This window comes from Pezoporus flaviventris, unplaced genomic scaffold, assembly GCF_033815535.1.
Source record: "Pezoporus flaviventris isolate CSIRO_AGI_PZ_B2104156 unplaced genomic scaffold, CSIRO_AGI_Pfla_v1 ptg000093l, whole genome shotgun sequence".
Lineage (NCBI taxonomy): Eukaryota > Metazoa > Chordata > Aves > Psittaciformes > Psittacidae > Pezoporus > Pezoporus flaviventris.
In genome coordinates, this window is record NW_026892641.1 from 5,002,502 (window position 1) to 5,019,277 (window position 16,776).

The following is a 16,776-nucleotide window of genomic DNA, read 5'->3' on the forward strand; positions in this document are numbered from 1 at the left end:
TGCAGATCCCATGGGAGATGAATGCAGACAAGTTCGAGTCCCTGTCCCAGCTCCGTGCTGGCTTTGCAGATGGGACACACCAGGACTGCTCAGCCTTTGCTTGGGTCTGCCGCTGCCTCCAGCAGGAGAAGGGTGGGAGAAGGGTGGGATTTGCTGCTGAATCTCTGCTTTCCTGGCCACGGGGCACCCAGAGACACAAAGAAAAATCCTCGGTAAGCCGTTAACAAGGAGTCCGTACTTACAGGTGAGTGACTGAAGGCAGCTTGAAGAACCACGTGTCCTCGATAACAGACAGGGGGTTATGGCGCAGGACCCTGAAATGAACCAACACCCCATGTGAGCGGGGGGTGCAGGATGAGAGCGGTGGCAGGGGCTCAGTGCTGCGTGTATGCGGAAGGGCCTGGGGTGAAGGTTCCAGACCAGGGTAGATGCTGATGGGCAGATTCACAACATACATCAGGTCCTGACTATCTCCAGCCCAGAGAGCAAAAGCCCAGAAGTGCTGCTTCTGGAAAACACAACATCTCTTTCTTTCCTCCTCAACTCACACCTTCTGGTGGCTTCCCTCCAACAGGACTTTCCCTATTTCTCACATTCCCACTGTCCCTGAGCGTTGTCTCTGGTCCTGCACCCAGCCAGGCAAAGCCGTGGCCTGACAGAGTTGTCGTTCAGCATTGATGCTGCTGCCTACTGGGGGTAAGAGGTGAGCAGAACACAGTGACAAGTGCCACTGCTCTGAGCTACCCTTAGCCCTTGGAACACTCACAGCGTCTGGAGGAACTGCATCCCGTGCCATGCCCGGAAGGTGTCGCTCCGGATCTGGGTGATGAGATTTCCCTCCAGGCTTCTGGGGAAACAGGAGACCGCAGAAATGAATTGGGTGTGAGCCACAGGAAGCTGGAGAGAAGCAGCACTGATTTGTAGGAAACAGCCCCATCCAAGGTGGAACTGGGGGGAAAACTGCCATTTTCTCTCCTGCTGTTTGTTAACCTGTCCAGGAGAGGAGATGAAGTGCATGCGTTCTGCATCTCTGCCTGCTCCAGGAGACAGCAAGACTCAAGACACAGCTTCTATTCCTGCTGTGTTTGCAGAAGCCATGGCCCCATCCTGGCGTGGCCACCAGCCACTCCCTGAGCACCTGAGCTCGGCTGCTCCTTCAGCAGGAGAAACCGGAGGCCTTCTTCTAAAAATAACTGGAGCTTTTTCCAGCACCAGAAGGTTCTAAATGCAATCAGGCTTCACCAACCACACCAGGAAGGAACTCCCATAACTCACATGGTCTCCAGGAAAGGAAGGTTCTCCAAAGCACACGCCTCGATCAACTGGATTTTGTTGTAAGATAAATCCCTGTTAACAGGAGAACACAAAACGCTGGTGACATTTGCACTGTCCCGGTTCCTCTCAGGTGCTTTGACATTGGCGGCACAGACGTGCCATAGCTCTCATTTCACGTGGGATTTCTCTCCTGCCCTGGCTTGCAGTGGTGTGTAACCGGAGGTCACGCTCCTGACGGGGGTGGCTGCAGCTCAGAGAGGTTCTCCCAGCTCTGATCCCACCAGGGGTATTTCAGGGCTGATTTTCCTCTCTGGTAACAAAGCAGGTCCTTTATGCACGCCCCAAGAGCACCTCTTGAGTGAGGCCTCAGGGACAGGCTGTAACGCCCTGTGTGACCAACATGGGGCTATTTCCCTTAGCTGCTAAATGTCACCTCCCTGCGCAGCCCTGCTCTGATGTGCGCAGGAGTCCTCTGGCCTGGCTCTAGAAACCAAAAGGTTCCTTGTCCCAGCCTGAACTCTCTGACTGGGGGGCTTGTTCTGCAGCAAACAAGGAGAGAGGAACCTTTGTGGGGAGTGTTTCATGGCCTGCTCAGCCAGAGTCCCCACCCCATCGTGAGGGTGAATGGAAAGTGCCTGCTCCTCTCCACGGGCGATGAAGCGGCACCATGAGCTCACTCCAAGGCAGCTCTGGGGCATCCGAGATGAGAGGAGACGAATGCACATGGTTTGCCCTGGAGGAGGCGGCCTCGTGCAGGTCTGTGCAGGGAAAGGGCAGCAGCCACCTGCTCCTGCTCAGCCGTGGGGCAATGGGAGTGCAGCGCATCCCTGTGGAGCCCGCCTCTGCACCAAGACCATGCTCTGCTCTGGCTGCAGCCGGGATACCCGCAGGAATAAAGCCCTTCCTGGGACGGGCTGTACAGCAGCAGGGCCAGGGCAGGGGGGAGGCCGTGCTCACCACCATGGACAGGGGGGGTACTTACAGGTGCCTCAGCAAGAGCAGCCCCCCCAGCGAGCGCCTCTTCACCGCCAGCAGGTTGTTGTGCTGGAGGACTCTGCAAGAGACAGACGAACACGAACAGTGGCACCCGCGGCTCTCAGGTGCAATGGAGCTGTCAGGGGAGCAACCCTGCAGCAGTGTCACTGCGGCATCTCTCCGGGTCCCGCCACGACTCATCACGCTCATGGCAGGAGCAGGGGCTTGCTCCCAGCCTGCTGACCCTGACTGCAGCCCGAGCACGGGTTCCACAGGCCCAGGGATGGCCCCGGTTGGCAGGAGGTACACAGCCCAGGGCCCTGCTCGCCACGGAACAGCTCTGGGGACTCACACAGCTCCTTGCTAAGCAGCTCGGCCCTGGCTGCATGTGGCAAGCACTGGTGTGGTGCTCGGCACAGCCTTGGCTCGGCTGCCCGGTGGAGGGATGGGGATCCCAGAACCCCTGTGCCATGTCCGATACTGGTGGATACTCACAGCTTCTCAGCCCACAGGTATCCCTTCCACGGTTGAGGGCGAATGAGGGCGAGCGCGTTCCCAGTGAAATCCCTGCGGAGAAGCCATTGGCAGCGTCACCCCCAGCACAAACCCTTCCCCTGCCCCAGGGCTGCGGGGTGGCCGTGAGGCCGGCCTGGAGCTGCCCCCTCGGCGCTGCCCATCAGCCCTCCACAGGCAGCGTGTCCCTGGAGCCGCTCTCGGGGTGTCCGGGGCAGCGCCCGGAGCTGCAGGGCACTCACAGCATGGAGAAGGGCCGCTGGGGGGTGGCCAGGGGCACGTGGGCCAGGGCAGCGCTGCTGCAGTCCAGGCGGCGCCCGCGGCAGCGGCAGGGCCCCGGGCAGGGCCCCAGGGGCCGGGCCAGGCCGGGGGCCAGGCCCAGCAGCAGCAGCAGCAGCAGCAGCGGTGCCATAGCGACACAGGGCCTGAGCGCCTTTGGTACCACACGAGGCTCAAGGCTGGGGATCCAAACCAGGAGCTCTCGTCTGCGACGAGCAGTGGATCTGGGGCTGTGCTGGCCCTGCTGGGCAGATACAGCCCGGGACACCTCACACCTCACAATGGGGCCTCGCCGCAGGAGTTTCATCGGCCGGGCCTGCGAGCGTGCGTCCCCACTGTGACATGGGACAATCCCCTGCCGTTGGAGCTGGTCGCTCTGCCCCACCTGGGGCGTGTTACAGACCAGCACATCTACGCGTGCAGCACGTGTGCGTTCAGTACGTGTTTGTGCAGTCTGTGCGCGTCTGCCACGCGTGTGTGCTGGGTGCTCTCTGAAGGCAAGGGAAATCGGCTCGTCCCAGAACGATGTGTCCTCACTGGAAAAGCTTGACTCGGATTTGGCATCACTGAAATGACAGCAGGGACGTAACAGCAATGACATAACAGCCGTTGGGGAGGGGGTTGGAACTGCATGAACTGAAGGAGGGACCTTCATCGCCTCCTTCACACTTACGACCAACTTGTACAAGCCTGACACCTCACCAGCAGTGGACTGAGCCAGGGCCACCTCCCGCAGGGCAGGGATAGGAGCGGTGGGAAGCAGGCATGGGGCAGGGAGCAGGCAGAGACGCGGAGCTGTTGCCTGCTCCTGCCCGTACCTCATCCTCGTCCCTGTCTGTGTCCTTGCTCCTGCTGCACCACTTGGGCCAGACTCAGGGGCTAAGACTCAGAGGCTGAGACTCTGTGGCTGAAACGGTGGCTGAGACTCTGGGCCTCAGGCTTTGGAGCTGATACTCTCAGACTCTGGGGCTGAGACTGCTGCTGAAAGTCTATGGCTAACACTCTGGGATTCAGACTTTGGGGCTCAGACTGGGGCTGAGACTCTGTGGCTCTGACTATGGGTCTCAGACTTTGAATGTCAGACTCTGTGACAGAGACTGTAATATAGACTCTGTGGCTGAGACTGTAGCTGAGACTGGTGCTCAGGTTTTGGAGCTGAGACTCTCAGCCTCAGACCCTGTGGCTGAGACTGTTGCTGAGACCGTGGGGCTGGGTCTCTGTGGCTGAGACTGTGGGGCTAAGACTGTGGAGCTGTGTGGGGGTTGGAATGTATCAAAACTGTCAGAGACCATGGGAAGGAGGAACTACAGCAGGCAATTAAGAGCGACCCGTCCCTGACTGGTACTTGGAAGTTGTTGGAACTGGCAAGGAACGAGGATGTCAGAACTGGAAAGAGGGGAGTGCGCATGCTTTTGGAGGAGCAACCCCCATGCACCTCAGCTGAATAAAGCATACCTACTTTACAACTCTAAGGAGCTGGAGTCAATCCACGTATCACTTTCACCTGATGTAACCGCAAGGCAAACCCAGATGTGCTCTGCTAATTGCTTGGAAGCATATAAATATTGTGTAAGCTTTGCAATAAACGATCCAGCTTGCACTCTACCTCTGGGTCCGTGCCTCCGTCCTCACAGGGCTGAGACTGTGGTGGTCAGATTTTGGAACATACTCTGGCTGAGACTCACAAATGAGGACTCTGGCACTGAGACTCGGGCTAAGACTCTTGGGCTGGGACTGTGGGGCTGAGACTGTGGGGCTGAGACTCTGGGCCTCAGACTTAGGAGCTGAACACTGTCCTGGGTTCAGCAGTAGCAGTCACTTTTTCTCCTTAGTAGCTGGTGCAGCGCTGTGTTTTTGACTTTCAGCCTGGGAACAGTAATGCAAAAAGATTTAACCAATGTACAGGCAGGGGTAGTGTTAAGCCGCTTGCTTAACGATGTTAATGCTTGCCCATACTCCACAAACATTTTTCATGCTCATTATGCTGTGCTAGAACAGGATGGGAGGACACGGCTACTGGTAAGAGGAAGGAACAGTAACCTGGCTCCTGCTTTCTGGGTCCTGAAACCGGCTAGAGCCAGCTTTGTGGTTTGGACAATGACCAAGTCACCAGGGAGCATGAGCAACTATTAGAGGTAAAAAGTTTAAGCAGAGGAAGAGTCATTGACTTCATCTTGAGACCCTCACCCACGACCACCGGGAGTTACTGCGCAGCCGCAAAGGACCTTTTAGCTCATTATAATACGAAGCAGGGATAGGACATGAATATGTATAGGCATGTTGTGTAACCTAATACATACGTATAATTTTAGAGAATAAATAAGGGGAGAAACGAGGTTGCAGCGGGCATGCCTTTGGAGGAACGATCCCCCATGCGTCTCAGCGCTGAATAAAGCATACCTACTTTACAAGTTTAACGAGTTGTGGAGTCTATCCCATTATCACTTTGGCGAGCCAGGCAGGAGACGTCTGTTCAGCTGAAGGATCAGCTCAGGGGAGACATCCTAGGCACCCCAGGCAGCTTGCCTGGAAGAGCTCCGCTCTTCATCCGCTCACTGCGGGGGCAGACAACAACCTGTGCCGGCTGCGGAGAAACGGTATGCGTGGGATTTAGGTTTGTAATTTAGAGGGCCTATAAGTCGTACGCTTGGCCTGGGGCTGCTGGTAAGGCACGCAGAGACATCTGGCACGCAGCGTAGTTCCCCTTGGCAGATGGGGCTTGCAAGCAGGTTGGGGACTCGTCGACCGATAGAGCGGCTGCTAGCGATCCTGAGGGTGGATCGGGTGAGTCCAGGGACTCGTTGGCCGATAGGGCAGCGTAACCAGGTGAGAACTGGGAGGGCTTATAGTTGGTTTTGAAGTGGGATAAGCTTTCCCTGCTGACAGCCTCCCTGGGGAGTTCTTGACTTCCTGTCTAGCCCTGTGCTGGTGGCAGGACCTGGTATCACACCATCCTCAACAGTCACTCCCAGCTTCTTTCCACCATGGATCCTGAAGCTGGCAGCTTTCTTTGGGCTCCTCTTCTCTCCTGTGAGGAGCAAGGGTGCACAGGCACTTTGATAACCAGGGGGATGTTTCTCTAAGCTCGATAATTTTGCCACCTTCCCTCCCTCCTCTGTGAAGTTGCTCTTGGTCACACTCCAGCACTTGAGACATGAGCCACGAGCCACAGCGATGAGCCAGCCAGAGCTACAAGTCCTGTGCTGAAGCTGAGCACAGCTGTTGATTTTTCACCCTGGGGCTGAGAACCTTACAGCATCTCTTCTCTCCCCATTCACGGCAGGTTCGGGCAGATGGGACAAATGGAAACTGAGTCACGTCTGTGTTTCCCGATGGGGACCACACGCTTGGCAATGCCCTCCACTACATGGTTGTGAGGTAAGTGGAGTCACCACAGCCCCTGGTACCACTGGGGGTTCCTCTGTCTCCTGTTCTGCCCTTCTTCACTAAGTTGCATCTCAGTTGCTGCTGGAACAAGGCAAAACTACCTCTGTGCATGCTTGTTGGAGAATTTATATCAGAGCTCGTGCCAGAGGCTCCTTACCTACCCCCTCCCTTAACAGGATTCAGTTTTCTCCTTGTGCTACTAGCCCTGAGAGCGCTAACAGGCCTTGATGAGTATGAACAGCCTCACCTGGGGCCTCCACACACACCCTGCCCACAGGCTCAGGAACCCCATTTAAGCTTAGCTTAGGCTTTCAGTCCCTCCTGAGCTATGTTGTATCTATATGGGTCTTCAGCTCAGCTGTTGGATGCTGACCCATGGGCTGACTTCCTGACCCAACATCAGCCTCTCCTCAATGTTGTACATTGTACATCTGCTTGGTGCTCATAGGTTTTGTCTGACCCTCTTTACCCTCACCCGACCTGCAGGTTGTCTTCCTGACCCGGCCTCGCACCTATTTCACCCCCACAAACCTGCCTGGTGACCTGGACCCTTGGCTGGCCCTGGCTACCACCTTTGCACCTTTGTTCATGCTCCCAGCTCCCCATCCCGTAAGGAACAGCCAGCCCTCGCTGCTCTGATGGTTAGTAGAGAGGAAATGGAATGGCAGACATGTGACAGATTTCTGAATGTCTTACGTGGCTCTGGGTAAAATGATGTGCAACTCTGTAAATACAGGTGGTCAGGCAGTACCTATGTCGCCTTCTGGGGCAAGTGCTGTCAGAAAAGAGGGTAGGAACAGCCAGTATTAAGCAAATTGATCCCCTTTAATGCTTCCATCAAGATGCAGGAATTGGTGCTGGAAATTAGTAATCCTGCTGCCCCCATTAAAATATACAAATGCCTTCACTGGTTTTATCCAGCTGGGAGGCACTGGGGGTTTGTGAAGACTCACTGGGAAGGCTCAGAAGAATTCCAGCAGGAAGTTCAATGCACCATCTCAAATGACAGTCGCATTGCAAATGCTGTGTGAATTCCTCTGATGTCTCACCATGACAAGAAAAAGAGCAGCCTTCTTGTGAGGGGCTGTGCTTTCTGCTGTGTGCGCAAATGTTCTACCAACCACCTCGGCTTGTGAAGGCAGATGTCATGCAGTCTGCAAACATCTTGTGGTGCCCTAGACCCATCTGCCTCCTTTGCCCAGCAGAATTGCAACAGGTCTGTGTGGAGGGAGGCTTCCACGCAGCCAGGATCCCCTGTTTGACCAGGGTGCCAGCCAGGTCTTTCCCCTGCCAAGTTCCAGCTGCAGCTCAGAGATAGATGGAAGGGTGTGAATAAGGTTACAGGGGGAGTGTCCTTTGAGCACATCCCTCCCATAAGACCCTCAGTCATATTAGAAACGTCCTGAGCCCCAGCAGGTCTGGGGTGGCCCAAGCCTCTGACTTCCCTGAGATTTGCTGTGGATTGGCCTGGGTTTTACTGCTCTCTTCTCCTCTCGCCCTTCCTGCAGCCCTGATGCGGAGTTCTGTGGCTACTGTATCACACACCCCTCTGAAAGCAAGATCAGCTTCCGGATCCAGACCAGAGGTATGGGGTGTGCATTGCTTTGACGTTCAGGGCCCTTCCTTTGTGGAATCCCCTCTGTTCACGTCAGGTTTCCACCATGAGTCATTTCAATAAAGAAAACCACTCTTCTCCCTCTTCTCTGCAGGCACGGTACTGCAGTGCCGGGGTAAGGTGGATCTGCTAAGTCCGGTCAGGGGTGATGGGTGCTTCACCTGCCCCTAAATTAGCAGAAGATTTGGAAAGCCAACCCAAAGGGTGCTGACATACATAGCTGCGGTGAGAATTTGCTTCTGCTTCTTCTTGCTTATCTGGCAGCTTTGCTCATCAGGCTGTGAACCAAAGCTCTCTTGAAAAGTCTGTGCTGTCTCTTGACTTGCCTCCCAGAGGGGTCTGTGTTCTCTGTTAACAGGCAGCACTGGCAACTCTGAGCCTCAGGCCATCACTCACTCCTCCCAGCACACCAGCCCATTCAGCTCAGTCTACTGCCCTCCATCTAGGCTCCACAGCTTTGTCTGCTGCCGCAGGAGGACAGTGTTATTTCATTCCTTCCTTATGGGGCTGTTCCCCTGAGTATCTGAGTTTGTGCTTGCTGGCTCTTTAATTTCCTAAAAATGAGTAGTGCTGAGGCTGTTCTTGCCAAGGGAACCCCTTCCCTGTGGGGCTCCTGCAGGGTTTGGCTCTGCCCTTCCTGCACCGTAGCCTGGCCTGAGCTCAGCTCTCAGGGTGCTGACAGCGGGCTGGTAGGAGGGAAGTGTGTGGCATGTGCCTGGTGTAAGAGCCTGTTCCCGTCATGGAGGAACAACCACACTGCCCAGAGCAGTGAGGGAGAGGGCCACCAACCCCTTTGGAAACCACTGACCCATCTTCTTTCCCACAGGGGCCCTTCCTGCTGTTGAGCCATGCCAGAAAGGAATGAATGACCTGATGGGTGTTTGCTAACATGTACTCAACACCTTTGAGGTGAGACTATTCCTGCAGAGTTCAGGGGGCTTTTCTGTCTCTTGGTGTCAGAGGTGAGAGGAAAGGGCTGACAGCTGTGTTGTAGGCATAAAGAACCTAGAGTTATCTCAGACTTTCTCTGCCTGACCTGCAGCATGGCCTGGCTTCCTGTTCCTTGGAGTGAATGTAAAGCTCAGTCACTTCTGAAGGTACCTGGAGCTCTGCCAGAGCTGCTCAGGATCCTCTGCACTGGGCAGAGGAGTCACAGCACAGAGCAGAGTGGCGGCATGGGGTGTACGAGCCTCTCAGGTATACGCTGTTAACGTTTGTTCTTTGCTCTTGCTTGCAGAGGAGCATGAAGGAGTACAGGGCCCAGAGGAGGAAGAGATACAGTAGCATTTGGGGATGGCAGTCTCCATGGACGTGTAAGGTCTGTGTATTGAATTCCCTGTGCCAAGTATTTCTGGTAGTGTGTTTTAGGACTGCTTTGATGCAAACCTGTATTTTCTGTAATAATAAAGATTCTGCAGGCTGATGTTGCAGAGGTGACGCTGTGTTCAGCTCAGCAGGGTATGAAAAAAGATAGAAGGCAGTTCTTCCACTCCTCTGTCTTCTTTCTATCTCTTTCCAAGTGTCATTGCTGTTTCCTGCCCAGGATTTGACAGTTTTCAGGTAGCCTTGTGCACAGAACTAGTCTGCCCCACGTCCACAGGGAGCAGAGGGGCTCAGCACCATGTAAAGTCCAGCTTTTAGAGAGGCAGCACCTTCTCCCAATTTCGGTCTTTCTGTTGCAGGCACCACTGCAGTTGACTTCAACAGATACAACCAGCCATCCTTTTCAAACAGATCGTTATCTGCTTGCAGCCCAGAAGCCCCCTGTGCTGGGCTGCATCCCCAGAGTGTGAGCAGCAGGTCAAGGGAGGGGATTTTCCCCCTCTGCTGCACTCTGGGGAGACACCCCTCCCCTGCAGTCCTGATCCAGCTCTGGGGCAACACCACAAGAGGGACGTGGAGCTGCTGGAGTGAGGCCAGAGGAGGCCACGGAGATGCTGTGAGGGTTCTGGAGACAGGCTGAGAGAGCCTGAGAAACCTGGAGAGGGGCTTTTTACAAGGCAGTGTAGGGACAGGACAAGGGGGAATGGCTTTAACCTGACTGAGGGGAGATTGCTGCTTAATGAGAAACACCCAGGAGAAAGAGTCTCCTTTCAAACACCACCACATTTTAGTCACATACAGAGGAATAAGAGGGAGTGTAAGAGAAACAGTGTTGGTTTTGCATAATTGGGGATGGGGCTTTGCAAGATTAAGGCTTTCCAATATTAAGATTTTTCTGTACTGGGGCTGGGGCTGTTACTCAAGGAACAAAACAAAGGGTTTGAGGTACCGTAACTTAGAAAGACACACTCTGTGGTTAAAGACAGTATCATCTCTGGACGAAAGATACACTCTGTGGTTAAAAAGAATACTCTTTGTACTACCTGTGACTAAGCCGGTGCAGGTTGGTTAAACGTAAGTCGAGGTACCACGTGTCTGCCAGAGAGTTCTGAAATCGATCCATAAAAAGAGATAAACAAATGAGAGGAAGTGGCATACAAAACTGAGTAAGGGGAGATGTAAGAGATCGAGTAAGGGGAGAGGTGGGACAATTGGCATGTAGCTGATACGTGTCGAATAGGCTGTAAACCTTGGAGTCCCCAGCCAATGGGGAAACAAGGGAGGGAACTTGCGGACAGCATAGGAAATACAAATCATTGTTCTGCTTTTGCTGTGTATGCCTGCTTGCCAGGAGACCCGTTTTTGCAATGACATTAATAAACAGCTGCTTCACTGCTGTGTCTACCCTGACCTGAGCAGTGATCTCGCCCTTCCGGGTGACTGCCCCCAGTTTATACACTGGGCACGACGTGTTGTGGTATGGAATACCTCTTTAGGCAGTTTCGTTCAGGTGTCCTGTCTCTGCTTCCTCCCGGCTTCCCCTCCTCCCTGGCAGAGCATGAGCCTCAGGAAGTCCTTGGTCAGGGTAAACATTACTGAGCAACAACTAAAAACATGGGTGTTATCACCGCTGTTCCCAGGCTGAGAGTCAAAACCACAGCACTGCGCCAGCTACTAAGAAGGAGAAAATGGCTGCTACTGCTGAACCCAGGACAGAAGAGGCAGAAATGAATTCATTTCATTGCCATTTAGTGCAGGCATCCCAGAGGCTGAACTCCACTGAAGCTGAGAACCTATTAAACCTGGAAGATGGAGTTGACTTAGCCAGGTGAGAAACACCCAGACCGACCTCTAACGGATGGAAAGAGCATCCTTGCTGCTGCACTGGGACATTTCAAAGGAGATGCAAGGGAGAGGAGGAGCAAAGTGTGGAGCATCTCTGGAGCCAGGGGCTCTGGTGCCCCACACGCATGGCAGAGGAGAGGTCTGCAGTGGCCTCCCTCTGTGCCAAACCCTGCATAGCCCAAAGACATAAGAAGACCCTACAAATAGCTGTGGGTGTGATACTGTTTCCACTGTATCCCAGGATGGTTTTGGCTTGGACAAAGAGAAGTTGCCTGAGGTCCATGATGTTGTGATGCCCCATGGGCATTCCCTCAGAAAGCTGGCTAAGCCCAAAGGCACCCACAGCAGGGCTGAAATCCAAAGGGCTGGGGTGAAGGGCTTCTTCACTGTGAGGGTGCTGAGGCACTGGCACAGGGTGCCCAGAGAAGCTGTGGCTGCCCCATCCCTGGCAGTGTTCAAGGCCAGGTTGGACACAGGGGCTTGGAGCAAGCTGCTCTCGTGGAAGGTGTCCCTGCCCATGGCAGAGGATTGGAACTGGATGAGCTTTAAGATCCCTTCCAACACAAACCACATGAGAGTTCAGTTGCCCTGACTGGACTCACTTGTCCAGAGCTTTTCAGACTGTCAGATGGGAATGATCGGTCCCCATGCTGAGACAGCAGCAAAGACCACAGCAACCACGGCGATCCTCAGCACATCCTGCAAGGGAGGGGAGAGACCTGGAAAACACAAACCCGAGGAGCTGGGACTGACACCACCGCTGGGCCCAGCAAGGGTGGCTCTGGTGGTCCATGGGGCTTCTCTGTCACCAGGACACATTCAATTCATTTGCCACCTGGTGTCGCATTCGTGCTTTGTGCTGCAGGCTGTGGTCCATGGAATGTCCAACCTGGGACAAGTGCTGCCCATAGGCTTTCCTGGCCACCCTCCAACCGCCCCCCCCCCCCCCCATGTTCTGCTCACCATCGCCTTGGCCAAGGGCCATCACTTGGGACCTCCTCCAAGAGGGGTCTGCCAATCTCCTGCCATCCATCCTGCTGAGGATTGTGCCTTGGTGGGATCAGAGACTGGGAATTGCTGCCGATCATCCTACTATGGGGATGATGTTCTTGTCAACAGCACGTGGGGCACAACCTCCCGAGAGGGCAGCTGACTGAACCTTGGGGGATGAAGGCAGAGGCATGGGATGAAACCACCCAGGGATCTCCAAGGAAGGGTGGAGAGAAGGAAGAAGGATGGGAGGTGAAACTGCAGCAGCCATCACCTGCAACCGTGATGTTCAGGGAGGTTTCTTCCCAGGTGAAGGGCTGTGGTAGCATTATGGCAGCAGCATTATGACAGCAGCGAAGGGATAATGCCAAAGCAAATGAAGGGAATTGCTGGGAGTGATATCGAGGAGGAACTTCTGTGTTATTTCAAGTCTGCTCTTATCTCTGAGGCAGCATCTGGTACCGGCAGATGGCAAAAAGACCGTCAGGCAGCGTGGCCTGAGGCCGAGGACTTTGACCTGACTTCTCCATAAGGCTCCATGGGCTTAGCTCTGCCTGCCCTCAACACGTGCTGGAGGTACCCTCTGCAGAGGGCACTGGCACACAGCACTCCCCCAGTCCCTCCCTCCCTGCACTGAGAATAGAAAGCAAGGGAGGGAACTGTGTTTCCAGGATAGAGCCCAGCCCTCTGTCACAGCCTGGAAGGTCTCCTTGGGCAGCATCACCAAATCTGCTTCCCTAGGACATGTTGGGAACCTCTTCCCAGAGTCTCCCTGGTGATGTCTCCATGCATGACAGGCTGATAGTCCATAAACACTCAGGTAACGCCCCTGCCCTGCTTGCACCCATTACCCCCTTCTTTCCTCCCATGCCCACCACTTACTGAGGACTTCCAGCAGGATTTTCAGGCTCTCCCTGTCTCCCATGTTGACAGTTGCTTTGTAGATGCCACTGTCACTTTCCTGGACACGCTCGTCCAGCAGGAGAGATCCATCAGATGGACGGAAAACAGCTTGTCCTGCGTAGGGTGCGTGGATGGCTGGGCTGTGGGATCCCTTGTAGTACTGCAGGACGGTGTGGGAGCTGGCACCACTGAGGTATTCCCACTGCACGGAGTAGACCTGCGTGATGTTACCCAGCCCAGGAAGCAGCACTGGGGATCCCACAGCAGCAACTTTACTCTTGAGGGTTCCAAGATTTCTGCAGCCTGTTGCAAAGGCACCGGCAGCCCTGGAGGGCAGGAGAAGAGATGAGCAGGGGAGATGGAGCAGGTTGGCATGGCTGGAGAGAGGCTTTTTTACCCAGATGCCAGGGGCACACACATGGTACGTGGACTACTTACTTGGTCACAGCCTCTCACAAAGCCATCTCCCATCACGCCTCCAGGCAGGGAGACATTCCAGCTGGGGCAGATAGAGATGCCGAAACACAGCCCAGGATGCTTGGAGCTCTCTGCTTGCAGTGCTGCAAGCTTTTTCTACTCCACTTTTGTGTGCGTTTTAGGTGGAGTTCCCTCCCAGTCCATGGCAGGAAGAGATTTTCTAATTCTGACCCAGTTTCCATGGTTCATTCCCAATTCCCAGCCTTGTTTGGGGCTGAAGGTGTCCATCCACTCCCAGCAGAGCTGCCTCTCCCAAATCACAGGGTGATTTCTGGGCTTGTCGTGACTTGGGCTCTCAGAGGCACTTGGGGACTTCAGGAGGAGGGTAAGTCACAGTGTCACACCCTTCGTTTTTTGCCACAACCCCCCCCCCCCCCCAAAAAAAAAAAAAAAAAATCACAACAAAACAAACCCAGTGCTTTCTAGAAAAGCCAGGCAGAATCACAACCAAAGCCCTGGGTTGGGAAGTGGAGTCTTAAAAACATACATGTTTTAAAGGGTGAATGTAAAGGGTTTAAAGCAAGGAGCCAGCCCCAAGCAGAGGAGGCAGAAGAAAAGGTGTCTATGCACAGGCGGCGGTCCATCCAGCTACTTGCTAGCAGTGTTCCTGGTGCTCCTGGGGGCTGCTCTGTTGGAGTGCCAGGATTTCTCCTAAAGCTCCTCCTCTCCTGTGTAACTGCTCCACGGGAGCATCAGCTCCCAGGCTCCCAGAGACAGGGACCAGCATCAGCCTGTCCCAGCCCCAGTCCCGCAGCCAGGCTTCCCACCGGGACACAGGCTCCAGCAGCGCTGGGACGCTGGGCAGGTGGGACACGGCACCCTGGCTCCCCACACACCCCATTTGCTTGCCGGTGCCCTGGTTTCTGCCTCATCTGCAGTGGCCGCTCACGAGTGTTTGCTGCCCATGCGGACAGCCAGAGAGAGGCCTCTGTGCCCTGCCTGCTGCTCCCGGCAGCTCTGCAGGTGGGAAAGGAACCAGTGAATCCAGCTCACCTGATGGCTTCCATCCCTCATCCCCACAGCATCGAGAGAGGGCTCCTGCCATGCCTGCCCGCCTCACCCGCCCTCGCTGTTACCCAGCCTGAGAGGAAGAAACAGCCTCATGGCTTAAAGTCCCCTCGCTCTGGGAAATCACTGTTCATGCAGAACATGCGGCACCACCAGCAGAAGGGAAGAGCAAACACTTCAGGGCAGGCAGCTTTCACAACTGCAATATCCGAAGCTCATCCGATGGGCACTTGGAGCTTACTAACACCACAGCATCGGAAATCTAGGTACATTCTAACAGGTTTCTTTTCTCTTTTAGGTGCTCACCCTGAAAACTGTACCTTTGCACTCCAAGGCAGCCTTGTCCATATATAAGGACCACACTGAGGCTTCTCCCATAAGTAAAACTGCGATAAATGTTGTGTTATTACATACATCAGCCCCAGCAAAAATCTGCAGCAGGCCCCTCCATATAATAAACTGTCAGAAAGTGAAAAGCAGGATGCCTTGTTTACCGATGTGTCCTGCCGTATTGTGGGAAAGTGTCGGAGATGGAAGGCAGCTGTATGGAGTCCTCGACGACAAGTTGCAGAAACTGCTGAAGGAGAGGGTGAATCGAGTCAGATTGCCAAGGTGAAAGCCATCCGGCTGGCCCTGGACATTGCTGAACGAGAAAAGTGGCCACTACTTTATCTCTATACTGACTCATGGGTGGTGGGAAATGCCCTGTGGGGGTGGTTGCAGCAATGGAAGCAGAGCAACTGGCAAAGCAGAGGTAAACCCATCTGGGCTGCTGCACTGTGGCAAGATATTGCTGCCACAGTGGGTGCAGAACCTGGTGGTGAAGGTACACCACATAGATCTTCATGTACCCAAGAGTCAGGCCACTGAGGAACACCAGAACAGCCAACAAGTGGATAAAGCTGCTAAGATTGAAGTGGCACAGATGGACTTAGATTGGCAACATAAGGGTAAATTATTTTTGGCTCCGTGGGCCCATGACACTTCAGGCCATCAGGGCAGAGATGCGACATATAGATCGGCCTGTGATCAGCAGGTGGTATCGTATTCTCTTCCTTTGTTATTTTCTCTTATCATTGTTGTCGTTGGTAGTAGCGGTGGTGATTTGTGTTGTACATTGGTTGCTGGACTGTTCTTGTCTCAACCCGTGGGAGTTGAATTCTTTCAATTCTCGTCCCCATTACACTGGGAGCTGGAAAGGAGAAGAGCCCCCGGGTGGGGGGCCTCAGTTGCTTCCAGCCCGGCACCACTAACTGGGAGTGAGTGAACAAGCTGTCTGGCTAGGTTTAAACCACGACACTTGTATAAGAACCGCGTGTTCTTATACAATGCAACAATTGATAGGTGTATCGAAGAAACAAATGCGACTAACTTTTGTGTGTGCAATTTTACCAAAATCATTGGATGCGATTTTAACTACACCACCCCTGTCACTATTTACCAACTAATACAAGATACCGATGTGTTATACCATGGTATACATGCCCTACACATTGGAATGAAAATAGAAATGCTAAAGAAAATGTTCTGTGACCCAGAGCTGGAGCAGATGATGCAGAAGGCCAACAAAACTTCTCACCAAGCAATATGGGATGTTAAGCATAATGTAGAAGAAATCAAAGAAATCATCACTGACACCAAGAAAACTGGAGAGCACCACTGGTGGGAAGTTTTCTTGGTAGGGACAAAATGGCAACCTCTTACAGCAACTCAACTTTTTGATATATCGGTCTACCCTGTGCTTGTGCTACTGCTGACTATGGCTTTATTAACAATTGTTCATTTGTGGACGTGGTGGAAAGTTCCTACAGTAGCTCAACAGGTGTGCATACTATGGACTGTGCAAAAGAATTTGCACAATTTTAAGGAAAAGGGGGGAAATTGAGACCAAGCCATTAGGCCTTAGCTGAAATAACTTGAGTTTTTAGCATGAGGATGACTTAGCACCTCTGGTGAGGCATGATAAACAACGCATTGGAATTCAGGCCTGTAGACGCCTTGCATCTGCTTCTGGCAATTGCTTCTAAGCAGGAACATCCCTGATGGCCCGGCGCCGCACCGCGCACCGCCTCCAACCACCACCGTCTGCAGTACCGAACTCTGCACACAGATGGCAGCAGCGAGCGGCGCCGCACCGCACCCCTCCACCGCCTGTGCTGGGTTTTGGGGGGGTACCCCCCACACCA

General features: G+C 54.0%; 1 protein-coding gene and 1 long non-coding RNA gene across 2 annotated transcripts in view; both read left to right on the forward strand.

Moving 5' to 3' along the window:
* Window positions 1-16,776, forward strand: part of LOC133280930 (S-adenosyl-L-methionine-dependent tRNA 4-demethylwyosine synthase TYW1-like) — a 331,505-nt gene that overhangs the window by 283,223 nt on the left and 31,506 nt on the right. The gene's annotated exons all lie outside the window — the stretch shown is intronic.
* On the forward strand, window positions 7,769-9,344 carry LOC133280932 (uncharacterized). The gene is made up of 3 exons (XR_009747311.1): window positions 7,769-8,014; window positions 8,871-8,953; window positions 9,282-9,344. It is a non-coding gene; the product is annotated as an uncharacterized LOC133280932 (long non-coding RNA).